The following is a 17,002-nucleotide window of genomic DNA, read 5'->3' as shown; positions in this document are numbered from 1 at the left end:
GGCAGGATAAAGCGAAAGGAAGCTCTACTGCTATCTCCAGGTCAGAACTGGGACTGCTTTTTGCAATTCATCTGGATGGGCTAAGAACTGAAATAAAAACACCTCCGCTCTATTAACTCCAAATAAACAAGCAGTAGAAGACTTAAATGTAAGGGTGACAGACTTAGAAACATTTGCAGAACATAATGCAGACTTTGAAATAGTTACAGAATTCTCCAAAGATCAAATCAATATCTGAAAGACAATGGGGTCTTTCCCATTTGACCCCATTATGATTCCTGCCTTGGTCCTCAACCCCCCCCCCCCATTTTTAAAGATGAGGTGGCCAAGGATCTTTCTTTGTTTTCAACCATACCCTCCCCCCCCCCCCCGAAATTATCAACCACATAGAAGGACATGTTTCGCTGAAGAACTCGGCATGGCTTCTGCAAAGATAAGTCCTGTCTCACTAACCATTTAGAGCGCCTGTAGCCTCATACTTCCTGACACTCTCAGAGAACTCTAAAGACATAGTGTACTTGGACTTCCAACAAAGTACCCCAGCAAAGTCTTCTCAGCAAACATAGCAGTCAGGGGATAAGGGGAGAGGTCCTCTCATGGATCAGTAACTGGTTAAAGAACAGAGAGCAGAACAGAGAGTAGGAATAAATGGTCAGTTCTCGCAATGGAGGGATGTAAATGGGGGACCACACATGGATCTGTATTGGGATTGGTGCTTTAATCTTGTCCATATATGATCTGGTGTTAAAGCTGAGCACTGAGGGGTCCACGTTTGCTGATGGTATCCAATTATTTAAGGTGGCTAAAACAAAAAAAGAAACAGAGAAGAAGTGCAAATGGAGCCCTGCAAACTGAGGGAATAGGTATTAAAATGGCAAATGCAGTTCAGCATGAGTATAAAGTTATGCTCATTAACTGCACGTATATACTGAAGGGTCTGAGTGGGCAGAGATTGACCAGGAAAGGGATATTGGGGCTGTGGTAGATAGCTCAATAACATTTTATTTCAGTGTTCATATGCTGTAAAACAGGTAAATTCCATGTTGGGGATCATTGGGAAAGAAATAAAAAATAAAACTGCCAATATACCTTTATACAAACCTATGCTGTAATCACATCTGGAATACAGTGTGCAGTTCTAGTCACTGCATTACAAAAAAGGATATTGTAGAGTTAGAAAAGGTGAATAACATGGTAACCAAAACAATTAAGGTGTTGGAGAAACTCTCCTAAGAGGCATAGTTTTAACATTTGGGACTCTTTAGCACAGTAAAGGGGGACATCACAGAGGCATATACATTATGCATGGTGTGGGAAATACCATGGTCATTGCTTGAGGCTGAATGATGGGAGATTCAGGACAGGTTGAAATACTTCTTGTATTTGTTACCACAAGATGTACTGATGGTCACCAACTTGGACAGCTGTAAAAAGAGATTAGACAAATTCATGGAGGATAAGGCTATCAGTGGCTTCTATTCATGATGCCTATACTACCTCCACTATCAAAAGCAGTATGCCTCTCAAAGCCATCTGCTGGGGAACATGAGTGGGAGAGTGCTATTGCATTCATGTCCTTCTTGTGGGTTTCCCATAGTCATCTGATTGGCCGCTGTGGGAACAGGATGCTGAACTACAATGGCCTTTGGTCAAATCCAGCATGGCTCTTCTAAAGTTCTTTAAAGTTGTTGTCATTCATCAGATACGATCCTGTTATTCTTGTTCCTCTTCACAACAAACATTTTGGGTAAGTCTTTATTATTTGCCTTTTACAGACTGGAATTGAAACTAATAGATTTGTCCATGGCCTTCAAGTCTACAGTGCTGTCTGTCAAGCACTGACTGATACATCAGCTCTCAAACAAGATCAACGTCTAAGAGCTGATACTACATTTCAAAGGATGATCAAAGCCTGTATTTGCCAACCACAGCCAGTCCCAGTTTAAATTAAGCACAATAGGGATATCTTGCAAAGGAACAAAAAACCTACACTGCCTGGGAAAAACGGGTAAGGCTCAATGCTGAACAGCAAGCAATTCCTACTGAATAACTGGCCTAGTTTTCCCAAACAATGCACTGAACAAAAATAGAAACCTATTTACATACTGATGCTAGTAGCTTTATTTATAGTACCACAGAACAACAACCCCCTGCAAATTCAGCCTTGGCTAAGAAGCTGAGTGCTGTGGAAGCACCTTACAACTTCATTATTCCCAATCCTGACACGTCAGCAATTTTTTTTTAAAAAAAGAGCTCTCTTATGTAGCCAAAAAGACTTTAAAAACAGGACAGGGATTTCCAATGTGAGTTGCTTGAACCCTGTGAAGAGGTGCATGAATTGTAGAAAACAGATTCAAAAACAGGACACAAGTGTATTGGAGCGCTATGGTAGGATAGGCAGGAACTGCTCTGCGATGAAAAATGAGCAAATGGGAATGTCTACCCAAGATTTTTCTGCTTCTTTACATGAATCCTCAATGGTGCAAGTGGTTCTCTAACATAATTTTGACTTTGCGATGGGTTCTATGCAAGGGAGTTTATTAAATAATCTCTTGCTATTTCAACTAATTTTTTTTCCTTGGGGTGTGGTGGGGGAAACAAAGCAATGATTCACAGGCCAACAGGCCAAGACGTTACTCAAAGTCAAGGAAAGAGGTAGAAATCTGAGAGCATAAGAAGAGCTATGCTGCATCAAACCAAAGGCCTATCTAGTCAAGCATTCTGTTCCAACAATGGAGCAGAACCAGTGACCAACCAGATCCCAACAGGAAGCCAGATGCCAACAGAAAGCCATTGGGATGCCAATGGGAACCAGGACATGAGAGCAATAGGACCCTTGTGCTTGTGTTCCCTAGTAACTGATATTTGGAGGCATGTTGCTTTCTCTACTGGAGGTAAATATATAGCCATGATGACTAGCAGCCATCGATAGCCTTAACCTCTATGAAATATGTCCCTTTGGTTCTCTGGGTCTTACATACAACTCCGTAAGAAGCCTGAAAATTCATCTACACTTATTCTGGGGCGTTTCGTCAAGTGGAAAACACTTCTCATGTATTTCTGTAATGTATTCTTATTTGATTTTTTCTAAGCTCTGGACTATCTTCTCATATGTTCCCCTCCTAGACACCTGATTATTGCTGTTGCATGCTTACCCAGATTCTAAGTTAAAGACTCAAAGATGTGTCAGGTGGTACACATACGAAAGGACACGTGGTAACTATACTATATCTTTTTTTCCTAGAAAGGTTGGCCAATACCAGTTATGTTCTTCTAAAGACATAATGATGATTCATAATAAAAATGGTGAAGGGCTAAGAGATGCTTCATACATGGATTTTTTTTAGAATTAACATACAGTAGAGACAGGGCCTTTATTATAGTACTGATAGTTTTTAACGTATAAATTCTAATACAACACATTGCAATTGGTTATTTAATCTTTTCTACATTATAAATCCATGTTACCCTACCTATAACTTCTTAACCAACACAATTGTGAATTAAACTGTGTCAAGGGGTGACAAATCTGTGTTATGATGATCTTGAGCATGCACCTGTTGCTTTATTTGTTTTATCTCTTTAAGATTTATTTTAAGACTGCAGTTTAAATTCCCTCACTCTCTCAGGCTACTCTGAACACATGTTGAAAAAGCAGCACATGCAGTTTCATAAGTAAGCATCAACACTGTTGTGCTGCCCACAGTGTTGGTCAGCAGCCTGCTAAAACGAGCTCAGTCCTCAGGCAGCTCCAACTGAGCACTCAGACAGGAAATCTGAAAGGCAGCTGTCCCTGCTGGAAGAGCTCAGTGTGGCAGAGCACTGACAGCTAGTGTAGTAGAGGCTGACTGCAGCTCTTACAGCTTGAGACTGATGGGGTCTTTATACAGCCAGCTTTTCTTTTTATGCATAATGCTATATGCCGTTTGCAAGGGTGGGCAGAGCCTGGCAGGATGTTACCGGTCGTCCACCCCTCTGGCATAGCCCCTCCCCTCTCTCAGCGTGAAATGAAACACTTCCTCATAAGTTCAGAAGTCTGCGCCATTGGAGATCCCCACCCCACCCCACCCCCTGCAAGTCAGTATTGTCCCTGTGGAAGCCACATGTAACACTTCTCTTCTTGCATGTACACAGGGAGAGGTGTCATGCTCTGGCTGCAGCAGGCTCTAGATGCAGTTCAGGTTATAACAGAGGTGCTTTAAAACCAAGCTGAGGTCAAAGCACAAGCAGTCCGCCAGTCAAGAGGATCAGGCAACAATAGGAGTGGTCACAAAACAGGCAAGAGGTCAAAACACAATAAAACAGTCAGCACATACGCAGTCCAGAGACAGAGTCATTAGGCAGTCCAGAAGGTCAGGAAACATGGCATCAGGCAGAGGAACGGCTCAGGAGACAAAGCACAAAGCAGGATGGACCAAAGTTGTTCCAACACTGGCTGAAGTCTGATGCAGGCGTTTAAGCCTGAAGCCTGCTGGACCCCACCCAGAACTCAGTTAGGCTCGTCAGAGCTCTCCTTTCAGAGCCCTACTCCTGAGGAGACCCTTTCTCCTGAGCAGACCTTTTCTGCAGGCGAGCACTTTGTCACACAGGAGCCCTACTCATCTGTCGCTTGAAGCGATAATGCTCCTGGGGGTCAGGGGGCGTCTCAGCCTCTGCCTCAGGGGCAGAGACCCTTTCTCCTGGCAGGGATGGCCCTGCAACCACCTCCCACAAGGGCTCAGGCTCCTATGGTTCTGATAGCAGTCCCTGGTCTGGGGCTTTGGTTCCTGGGGCACCCTGGGCTTCTGGTGCCTCTAGCTACTCCTCTGAGGAGGACTCCTCAAGTAGGGGCATGACAAGAGTGTCATGTGTGGGGGTGGCAGCAGGGGGGAATGAACAGAAAGGGCTAAAAGTTTTCTGGGAGGCAAATGCAAAGCACTCCCCATCCCACTGCTAAGCGTTTATTCTTTGCAAGTTCAGAAGCCTGCCTCTTCAGAGGTCCGCCTCCCCCAACCCCACGTGAAAATCAGTATTGACCCTGTAAGAGCGTCTTTGCTTCCCAGCCCTGTGATTCCCCCTCCTGCCTGAAAATACTCTAAAAGCAACAGTAACACTTTTCTCATTTGAGTAGGGAGGTTAAATGGAAACAGGTTGCATCTGCTCACATCCATTGCAACCTCATTGCCCAATGGCATTCTTGAAATTCAGAGCTGAGCAGGAGCGGAGGGGTGGAAGGAGACACTCCCAACTGATCCTCATCAATACTGGTGTCAATGCTGCACCGTCCAATGCCTGCCCACACAAAGAAGGACGTAGCACGATGGAAGGATTACACAGGGAAACGATAACGGTTTCAACGTAAAAATTACTAAATTTTCTCCATAGAAAATAACACACAAAAAGGGAAGGGAGAGACATGAGTCAACAACTGCATGGCGACAGCATCGTGTAAAGCTCGCAGGAAAACCAGTGACCAAACCACGATGATCTGAAGTTGCCCTGTATTTCCTCAACCAGTCTCACCTGGAGCCTCGGGTTTTCTGCTTTCCGCTCATAGCAGAAGCACAGCAGAGCCCTTTTTCCTTGGTGGGACTGGGACAAAAACCTGCATTTGAAGCAATGGGGCAAGACATAAAGAAAGCAAGAGAAATCCTCCCAGTTCACCTCCCCAAGTGCCACCGATGGACACTCCTCCCAGTTGTCAGGTCAGGCCAAAGTGACCTTCTGTTTAACATTTATAGATTTGCAGAAAAAATCAATACATCTTTAACAAATGGCATTTGCTCTTCTAAATGCTTTCTATAAAGTCATGCATCTCCAGGAGGGAGTAATTTGGCACCAGCACAACTTTGAAAGTGTTTCCTTTGATACTACGTGGCTTCTCATCCTCCTATAATATAACTTTGAAGCTGTTTTCAAATCTATTAGAATGACTGCTGTTAGGCATGAGTGCCCTTTTTGAACTATTTTCTCTTGAAATTGTTCTGCATTTTCCTCCGTCCCTCTAATTGGGGAAATAAGGAGTGGAGCCAGTGATTCAAGCAATGAGTAATAAGCGAGCGACAGACTGGAAGTGTGTGCGGTCCCAATTGTACATCCAAGCTTAATAGGCCTCTTCCAAGCAATGATATTTTTCTGAGAAATGTTAAGGTACTTGGCTCCTGGGAAATGACTCCTTTTTACTCTGCCATATAAACCTGCCTGGAATTTAAAGTCCTGTGCTGAGGCCCTCCTCCAGGTGCATTCATCTCCAAAGTTAAGGTAGACAGCAACCAAAAAAGCACCTTTTCAGTGGTGATATCCTGATAATGGAATACTTTTGCCAGGCAGCTGCAGCTTGTTTAGATGACAGGTAAAAGAAGACCTTTTATTCTCCTAATGTGTATATATATGAGCCATGCTGAATCAAAACAAGTCCAGCATTCTGTTCATACAATGGTCAACCAGCTGCTGTTGGGAAACCCACAAGCAAGATATGTCCTGAGAATAATAGCCCCCTCCTGCCCATGTTCCCCAGCAACTGGTGCACATAGGCTTACTGCCTCTGCTAAAAGAGGCAACATATAGTCATTAGGACTAGCAGCCATTGATAGCCTTCTCCTTCAGGAATCCTTTTAAAGCCATCCCATATTTAGCACTGTTCTAATGTGTTTCATCGTTGTCTTATATTGTCACTTGTTGTAAAGAGTTTTGGATATATTTTACAAAAAGTAGTCTACAAACTTTTAAACAAGCAACTAACGTTCTGTACACACACATCCTGTATTAATTTTTAAGAAAAGAAGCCTGTTATAATTTCATGTTAATATAATTAAATAAATCAACATAAAGACAAATATTAAGAATAAAATAAACCATAATTCCTGCCTTAATCCAATCTAAGTAACATCAGACACATAAACCAAGGCAGTTGTGAGTGAGGGTTTTGCACAACTTTTGACGCTCCATGCCAAATGCAGCACTATAGCCATGGATAGGAGGGATAGGGGACATAATTTAGATTTGGCAACAATATTTACACTCCTGACATAGAACTACGTGGTAGGACACTTTCAATCATTAGCTCGATTTAGATGTTCTGAATCTAAATAGACAAACATGTAAAGACAAGGAGCGCTCCGGCCATGCCTCTCTCCTGATGAGGCTCGTTGCCCTTTACTCCTGGAGGGCAACTGTCTGAAGGGGAAAGCCTCATGTATATATGGAGGCTCTTCACACAAGCCAGAATGTGAATTTCCCAGTGTTCTCGCTCATGTGGAGAGCCTCCACAGATGGGCCACTACTGACTCTCCAGGTCACCAGATTGTTTCTGGGCCAACTGGCAGCAGTGTCCCTTCTTGCCACTGTGTGTGTGTGTGTGTGTGTGTGCTGTGGGGTAGCAAAACTCAAGCCAATCAGTCCCTTCAGTTGTAAGCTCTGAAGAGAATAGGTCACCTTGTTCATGCTGTCAGTTTCCCTGTTTCAAAACCACTTGGCATCTTATAGTCCCTCAAAGTCACAACATGAAGTCTACTTCATAATAGTAGCTAGCTGTTATTGTCGTTATTTATTGCATTTATATCCTGCCTTCCTGCCCCCCCAAAGAGTCCTCCTCCTCTCCATTTTGTCCTCACAACAACAACCCTGTGAGGTAGGTTGGGCCGAGAGTCTGTGACTGCTCCAAAGTCATCCAGTGGGTTTCCATGGCTGAGTGGGGACTAGAACCCAGATCTCCCAACTCTCAGTCCAACACTTTAGCCACTACACCACACTATATTTTCCTCTCCACACACTTCTAACTGAAGGAAAGGAACATACAGTGACAAGTAGGAACTGTCAGGACTTGAGCTGAACCTGGCACCTGAGGGATGTGAGGTGGGAATTCAATCTATGGCTGCAGCTGAAGAAGGGAAATAGAGGACAGTGAGGGTGTAGGGTGTAGTTTCTGCCCACAAAGCAGACACTCTTGATGCATTTTGGACACCATGACATCTTCTCATTCCAGTGGAGGCTGGTGACTCCAATTTTGGTGGGGCTGTGAATCCATTCTGGGTTTCAGTCAGAACTCTAAAAGAGCTATCCAAGGTACTGGACCTAGTTTGGGGACAGGGTTTGACACTCTGGATAACTCCTTTACATTTCTGGCTGGTTCTGACTGAAACCCAGAATGGATCTGCAGCCCAACCGAAAAGATACATCTGTATAAAAAGTGTCCAGGTTAGGACTGCTTTCTCCCCTGAGCAATATTGATATTCTAATCCTGTTGCCACTGCCACCACTGATCATTGCTGCCACCATTATGGCTTGGGTACAGAATACCTGAGAGAACCAGCTCCTCTGATACCATTCTGCCTATTCCTTAAGAGCAGGCATTTCTCTGTGTCCTACTAGGGTAGAGCAGTTGATGGCAAAAAGACATAGGGCCTTCTCATTGGCTGCACCAATATTTGGCCCATGAAGCATGGATAGCCCCTTCTATCTTTCACTAGATGATAAAGTTATTTGTATTCCAGCAGACTTTTGCACACTAAGTATCTGTTTTATGTAAAGGTTATGTTTCATCTCTGATGTATGCTTTTGCTGTATTTCAATGTATTTTTTATCGTGTTTGAGATTGTGATTTTAATGCTGAGCAGTAGAAGGGTGGGACAGAAATACATAAAATTATCATTCCTATGCCCTGCCACATATCTGCCTCAACTTGCTTTATCTCTGCTTTTTCTCCCTCTCAGGACTCTATCTGTGTTCGATTTTGCAAAAGCTGGGTGAACCAAAAGCAGGAAAGAATGTAGGAGAGTCAGAATCACTCTTCTCTCTCTTCAACAGTTCTGAGACTGGGTTGGAGGGATTTCCAGAGAAGAGAAATAAGTGGCGAGGCTGATTCTGTGCTTGGAAACTAGAGACACTGATTCTGAGACAAATTACAGTGTTGTACTCATTATTAAAAGGATGTAAAGAGGGGCAAACAAAACAACAAATTGCTCCGTTTCAGTACATTAACAATCAACCTTGGAAAGCTAACCATGCATTTTGTTTACAGCTGACAAGTCCACTGTTGTAATTCCTGCAAATGTTGTTGTTACAACTTCAGGCTGTCAAACAGTTCTAATTAACAACTGGTTCACCTTGATCAGAATGCATTCCACAACAGCACTTTAAAGAGAGAATACATGAAAAAATGGTCTTTCTTGCTGCTCCTGGATTCTATCTCTGAAAATGAACAGCATGGTGAGACAGTTTGGAGGAATATAAATGGCAACCAACTTTCGCTCTTCATCACCGTACTTCTCTCTTTTTACAGCACCACAATTACTATATTTGGCCAATTCTAGATACTATTAAGGAATTATTATGGCAATGGGTTACTACAAATAGAAACACTGAAGATTTTAAGTTTTGACGTTGAAGGCATTAGTAAACCTCACAATCTAGGCATACCTTAGTGCTTTTATGTCTGCTGTAAACTGGTACAAAACGGTGAAGGAAGGACTCCTTTAACTGCAGTTTCTGTTAGTTACTTTTTTAAAATGTAGGTTGTGGGATTTTGATTATGATCATTATTAGAGATGTGAAGGCCCAGGGGGAAAAAAATTGGGCGGAAAAATTCCCCACCCTGTTTTTTCCCCTGAAGCCCTTTTTGGGTTTTTTTCCTGAAAAATTGGGGGGAAATTAAGAAAAAAAAGGATTATGGAATGTTTTATTTTAGCATGATGTATCAAATGTTTAAGACAAAGTGTTCATATATTTACTTCTCCAAATGATTTCTAAAAACTATGTACAGTATCAGATTATTACAATTTCTGTGTACCGAGGGCAAGCAAGGACTAGTTGCAAACTGAGACTAAAACTCTCAAATGCAAGAGCAAGATGCATTTGTTACTAATGTTGACAGTTTTTTTTTTTTTAATGTTTTTCCCCTGCTCCTCATAAACTGGCAAACCAAAGAGGTTTCTTACAGTTCAGGTGTTCCTTACAGTTCAGGAGCTCGTAACTCCATTTTTTAAAAAATAAAAAGTAAATTCAATTTGTAAGAATTGTTTAAATACACTGCACTTTTAATATACCAAACATGGTAATTTTATACCAAACCAACTTGTACATAATTACATTTTATGTTCCTAAAGTAACAAAGTGACTTTCAATCTGTAAAAAGTGCTAATAATGCATTTTTTCCATTTTTTTCTGAAATGTTCTGTCCCCACCCACCCCAAAAAACCAGGGAAAAACATTTTTCCCCCATGGCTTCAAATTTTCCAGAAATGTTACATCTCCAAACATTATATTTCGTGATTTTGATAATGAGCATTATATTTTACACAGAGATGTGTGGGAAAGATACATTTAATTACACGGTTGTTTTTGTTCTAATGTACTTTCTCACATTGTAACTTTCTGTCAGTGAGATGTTTGCTTTCCCATAAAACTTCAATAAATGGCAGTAACTCACATCACAAGAGAGTATATGAGCCAGAAATAGATCATCAGTCCCATCGCTAACTTCTCCTTATCATGCTATAATAGCAATGATACTAAAACATTTTACAGCCAACCCTGACAGGAAATTATTCCCAGAATTTTAATTCTCACTGCTCTAACCCAGAGCTTATTTTATTACATTTATTTACAATGTTTTCATCTTGTCTTGTTATAAAATTATACTCAAGGCAACAAATACAGTAACATTAAAAACAATAAATCCAAAATTAGAAATTTAGGACTTAAACTCTGGATATTGCGTGAGACTCCTGTTTCAGACACACAACATCCACCCGTCCTCTCTTTAAATCTCATTTCTTTTCATTGTCCCACCCTCGTTGCCTTTCTCCTCTTCCCTCTGGAATTGCTGCTCCATCACCCAGACAGCAGCCACAGTCCTTTTGGGGTCCCTCAAGCTATTTGCCCTCACTAAAATCTAATACACATTATCCTAGAGCTTACTATAACTAAGCCAAAGTATGTGTAATTGAAATAATCACATATTCATTCCCTGCCTATACATGCCTCCATTCCCTACTTCCTCTGTTGTATTGAAAACACTATGGGGTAGGGACCTATCACACCTGTGCCAGATCTACACCAAGCAGGATATGACACTTTGAAAATGTTTTGAAAACTGTATGAGTCCTGGGCCCCAACAGTTGTCACTACTGTTATAAACCATTTTAAAGCAGTAGTGTAGATCCTGCCCTGTACTTTGAAAAGTAGAATATACATAGATGGCGTAATATAAATAAGGAATAAGAATTAAAGGCTCAGTTAAAATCTCAATCAGTATTTAAACGGCAACAGTTCAGTGGCCTATTTTAAAAGACAGCACCTAAAATGCCTGCTGAGGGGAAAAACAAACATTAAATTAAATCTGTATCTAACAGCTATGTCCTTTTTCCTTTTCTTTTTTCCATTATACTCTAGGTTAGGTGCAGAGCCCCCGTTCCAGATCAGGACCCTGGGGGGGGGGAAGGGGGCTTTTAAGATCCAGATAAGGCCCCTGGACCTACTCTAGAATAAAAATGAAAAAAGCCGTAACTGCCAGGTATGGATTTAAAGAAATGTGTTTTGGCTGTGAAAAAGATAGATCTAAGTCGCCCACCAAAAGGTGAGCAGTGATGGAACCAGTTGAACCCCTCTTAAGTAGGCTGTTCCACTGTCTTAGCATCACAACAGGCTAGGCTCTATCCCTCTCGCATACCTGCCAGACTTCTGATAGCAGAAAGACACAGAGAAGAGGCTCAGTCGATGTTCTCAGCCCTTAGGACATTTCATATAGGTGCATGACATCCTTAAGGTACTCTACTCCTAGACCATTTAAGGCCTTAAAGGTCACCACTGAAAAGGGAGAGTGATGGCTGTGGCCAGAGCTCCACTGTTTCTGATTAAAAAACAACAACACCTGTACTAAAATGAAAGAAAAGGAAGTTTTGAAAGAAAAGGAGGGGGGATGTTAAGAAGTCACCCCTGAATTCTTAGGCTCCTTCCAAATCATTTCACCCCACCTTTTTCATTTTGCTTTGTGGGATTGGCCAATAAACCACCCAAATTCAACTACTGTATTTCTTCGATTCTAAGACACACTTTTTTCCCATATAAACATCTTTAAAAATGGGGTGCATCTTAGAATCACGGGTGCGTTTATTATTTCTTAGAAACAAAGGTTTTTTTCTGTTGGTGGTTCTGAAATTAGAGTGCGTCTTACAATCAATGGTGTCTTAGAATCGAAGAAATATGGTAAATCCCTGAAGTGAAACAAAATGATTCCCACCCTAGCAGGTGATATAACAGCAGAGTTATATTTTCCTGTTTGCCAGTTTCAACTGGCATATCAACAAGAGCATTCTGGATCAACTAAACTGTCTTCAAATGCAGCCTCATATAGTATGTATTATTTATTTCATAAATTTCTAGGCCACTCTCAGGGACACATGCATATCAAAATGATAAAAAGCATACACATACACAACTTCGTGTTAAAAAGCACAGTGGTTGCAGAAGCTGCAGGGATATAAATTGTGACTATAACTGTAGTGAAAACCAGCTTATACCACTAGCTGGAATGCCTAGACAAATATGAAAGTATTTGCTTAATATCGAAATGACACTTATTTATTTATAAATTTATAACTCTCCTTTTGTCCACAAGATCCCAAGGTGGCAAACAGAACATTAAAAACAAACAACAAATCCAATTTGAGAGCCAATGTGATGTAATGGTTACAGTGCTGGAGTGGGACTTGGGAGATCTGGGTTCAAGTCCCCACTCAGCCATGGAAACTCACTGGGTGACTTTGGGTCAGTCACTAACTCTCAGCCTAACCTACCTCATGAGGCTGCTGCGAGGATAAAATGGAGAGGAAGAGGATAATGTAAATTGCCTTGGATTACTTGTAAGAGGAAAAAAGGTGAAATATAAATTTAATAATACATACATGCATTTAAATTGGTACTCAGGGGGACTACCCTGCGGAAGAGAATTTCATATACATGGCACCATGGCCAAGAAAGCCCTCTCCCTGGTCACTACCCTCAGATTTGTCTGGTTACACTTCAGGAACTTCCCCATTGCCAATCCCCTAATGGGGCTCCAACTGGGTAGAGTCAACTGGGCTTTCTTTCACAGGCTTTGCTGCCCAAAAGAGAACACTCACCTAATTTCACCTAATTGGCAGGAAAACCTGGAGAAGGTTTTCCTATAAACAATATTGTTGGCTTTGGTCAGGCTCAGAGAGTACAGTAATCTAACCTGGAAGTGATCAAGGCAGGTTTGATCATGATTAAGTCTGGCTACTCAAGCAAAGGGTGCAGCTGGTGAGTTCCATGTGTGTGTTGCTGTGCCCATGTGGACTTCCCCTTTTACTTAAATGGAAAAGACAACTCTGCGTATGCAAAGAATTGAATTGAAATGAATGGCGAAGACTATGTTTGCAGGGGAATTATATGTGTCTCTTCGAGCTACAGGGGAATGAATCTGTCTGTTTCACTTCCTATACCGTTATATTTTTCCAGGCAGGGCTGGGCAGAGGGGCCCCCAGTGGGGCCAGTTGGCATGGGCCTATGATTTTGAGGGGGCCTACTCTGAGTCCCCATGAGCAAAGTAGCTTTATTTTTCTGTTGTTTATGATGAATTTGCCCAAAGAAAAGCACATAAAGCATTTCTGAATGTGAAGAAGTGATGTATTATATACATCTTGAATAAAAGTGCTTGCCATTACCTTTTTTATAAATCGTTCTAGTTCATATGTGTTTAGAACTGATTAAAAAATACTTAATGAGCAGTTTGAAATGGGGCCTACATTTCCTATCTGGCCTGGGCCTACTACCAGCTTTGCCCGGCCCTGTTTCCAGGCACAAGTACATCCCATCCCATTTCTAATCAGTTTGTGAATGTTTTTAAATCTGCACAAGCATTTGTATATATTTTCCTATGAAGTTTTGTAACTGGAGTCAAATTTTGAAAAAGAGCAGAAGGCAAAGAATAATTGCGTTTCATTTTGTGTTTTAGTTCGGGAAGTGCAACTCAAGTCAGTCCATATTAAAATGAAAACCAAATTAATTTCTCCCCCATTCCTAATCAGAGCCCTTATACCTAAATTGTAGTAAATTGAACATTAAGATGTAAAACTATAAACACAGTTTCTCAGCTTATCTTTTAAGCATGATCTTCCTGGGGCACACCTTTAGGCCAGGCCCAGCAAGCCAAAGGCAACTCAGCAGGCATGCACTGTGAGCTGCCTGGGGATCAACATCTCTGCTGTTTTCGCAGTCCTGGGCAGGCAGCCAAGACAGGTTTGTTCAGCCCCCAGATGGCCACTACACAGGGCAAATGGGCTGCACCTAGCTTGGTGGCCATCAGTTGAATAGGCCTGCCTTAAGGCGAGCTTTACCATGAAGCAAACTGAGGGAGCTTTTGTTCTGTGGTGGAGGCAGGGGGAAAGTGAATGCTGAGTGTTTATTGTTACTGCCTGATCAGTTGCTTTTCTTCCCCTCTCCTTATCATTCCTGTTTCCAGCATGTATTACCAATATGGCTTCAGGCACGTGAGGGCCAGAGCACTGATTGAACTTCTCATTATGGGTAGGGATGCATGAGAAATTCATTTCAGTTTGATTTCGATCACGATTTACCCAGTTTGCACCTTCTGGACTGAACAGGGACTCAGATGCAATCTACGGTCGAAGTCCATACATTTCCGAGCTTGCAATGTGATTCCCCCCAAAAAGTGTTTGGCATCAAAATGTGCATGAAGGAATGTGTACTTTTGAAAAATGCACACAGATATGCTTTAATCAATGGGAGAAGTGTGCATACATTTCAAAGATGCGCACAATTCATGTGTACATTTGGAAATATATGCACGGAAATACAATGGATTTTCATGTGAAAAGAAAAAAGCAATCTGATACTTTAAAATGCTTTAAAATGGAATTTGGAGAACTTTATTGAGCTTGAGTTTTGCTGATTCGCAGATCTTTAATCAGTGACTTGTTGCTATGTGGCCTGTTCTGTTTGAAAAACCCTTTCAATAGGCACAGGTACCCTCCAGATGTTTTGGATTACGACTTCCATAATCCCTAACCATTGGCGATGCTGGTGGGACTTGTAGTCCAAAACATCTGGAGGGCACTAAGTTGCGTATTACTGCCTTGCTGCAACTCTCCACCAAATACGTGGAGTAGAATTATGAAGGACCACAGCTTAGTTTCTGATCTCCAGGCAGTCAGTAGCTGTAGGCATTGTGGACCAGGATCACTCACTGTGGGTAACTCTGTGATAACTACACATAGCCCAGTTACTTAGCTTCTATCACTTATTCTGCTGCTAAGATTCTGAATTTCAAACAAAATTATACTGCTTTGGCAAGGCAAACAGGAGAGAAGGAAAGAGGTGAAGGGTATTGAAATTGGGACCATACAGCCTTGACCTCTGAATATTTGCTAAAGCCAAGTATATAGTTTCTGAACTACCATAGTTACTGTTCAAACATTTTAAAGTTTCTCTCAGTATACAAGGCTAAAACAATCGCTTCTATGAAAAACGAATAGAAAACCACAGACATTGCTAGGATTATTAATTGCAATCCATGTCAGACGCTACATCCTGCACCTCTACAGTAAACCTAGAGATATGTCCAATTTGCATGACATCATGCATTTTGCAGCATTAGAGTGGAAATTACCAGGACAGGTAAAGGCTAGTGCTTACACACTAACATTTTGTCTCTACTGGGCAAATTAGGTTTATTTGGAGTCTCATGTGCACTCATATCCTTGCAATTAAGACTGTAGAAGTTACCGACACACAAAATGTTTTGGTAGCGTGTGTTAGTTATTTGTGGCACACTAATGGCCTGAAAAGGCAAGGGGAAGAAACTTCCATAATTTAAAATGTACTGCCTGATTGTCTAATAATAATAATAATAATAATAATAATAATAATAATAACAACAACAACAACAACAACAACAACAACAACAACAACAACCCGCCTCTCCCTATGGATTGAGGCGGGGAACAACATTAAATACAATTTAATACATAGAACTAGTTAAAAGAACATATAAAACTAATACAATATTAAAATAACAATCACAACATCTTAAAATTCTTTAATTTAAAATTCATCTGGGTACACCTGCCAGAAGAGACTAGTCTTTATGGCTGTCTTAAACTCTGAGAGATTAATAAACTGACGAATCTCCTCCAGAAAGCCATTCCACAGTCTGGGGGCGGCAGAAGAAAAGGTCCTCTGGAGAGATTTTAGTCACCAGAGGTGACCAGGCAAATGACAACTTACAAATTTGCATATGCAGACTCAGGTCCATGTGAACATCTACATTTACCTGTTTTTTTCCACCCCTTGGAGTAGTCACAGAGTAATTCAGACACAAGGATTCTGTAATACCTATAATGTTGTTGTTGGCGCAATTATCTAAATATAACAAATGATTGCATCTGTTTATATTAAGACAGACATATTAATGTTTCCTTTCTCAGCTATCTTCTTTCTAATGTCCTATGTACATTGTGACCATGTTCTCATCTTTAATTGGTCTCCCTTCATCTCAGCAAATTGGCCTCCTTTTAAAACTAGTTGTTTGTTTATATGACATCCATAAATGGGGATTAGATTCAGCGAGGCTGCTATCTAGGGACTCTGATCTTGGAAGCCTCATTTCAAATTCCACATAAAAGTGCCAAATAGATGTAAGTCAACAGTCAACAAGACCAATTAAGATAGGTTACTTCTAATGAAAAAGCACAGGATGCAATGCATAGATCAGTTATGTTGTACTACTTTGATTTCAACAGATTAATTTTCAATTAATTTGATGAGAGTAAATCAGTCAATCCAAGCACTTCGGCTTAAACAGTTTGTGAATTTGTGCACTGCTTTCAATTGCCTCATTGGGAACCAAGCTGGTTTAAAGGAGAACACACTGCTTTTAGTGGTTTATGTAGATTGATAATGTGTGCAACCAGTGCTAGGCAAGAAAACCCTAAACAGAATATTATTCAGATAATATATCATACAGGTACTCCAAAGGATTGTA

General features: G+C 41.2%; 1 protein-coding gene across 1 annotated transcript in view; it reads right to left on the bottom strand.

Annotated features, from left to right (window-relative positions):
* The window catches only part of ADCY5 (adenylate cyclase 5), a 240,623-nt gene that overhangs the window by 83,151 nt on the left and 140,470 nt on the right, over positions 1–17,002 (bottom strand). The window lies entirely within an intron of this gene.

Source organism: Elgaria multicarinata, chromosome 2 (assembly GCF_023053635.1).
Source record: "Elgaria multicarinata webbii isolate HBS135686 ecotype San Diego chromosome 2, rElgMul1.1.pri, whole genome shotgun sequence".
Lineage (NCBI taxonomy): Eukaryota > Metazoa > Chordata > Lepidosauria > Squamata > Anguidae > Elgaria > Elgaria multicarinata.
This window is presented reverse-complemented; position numbering and strand designations above follow the sequence as displayed.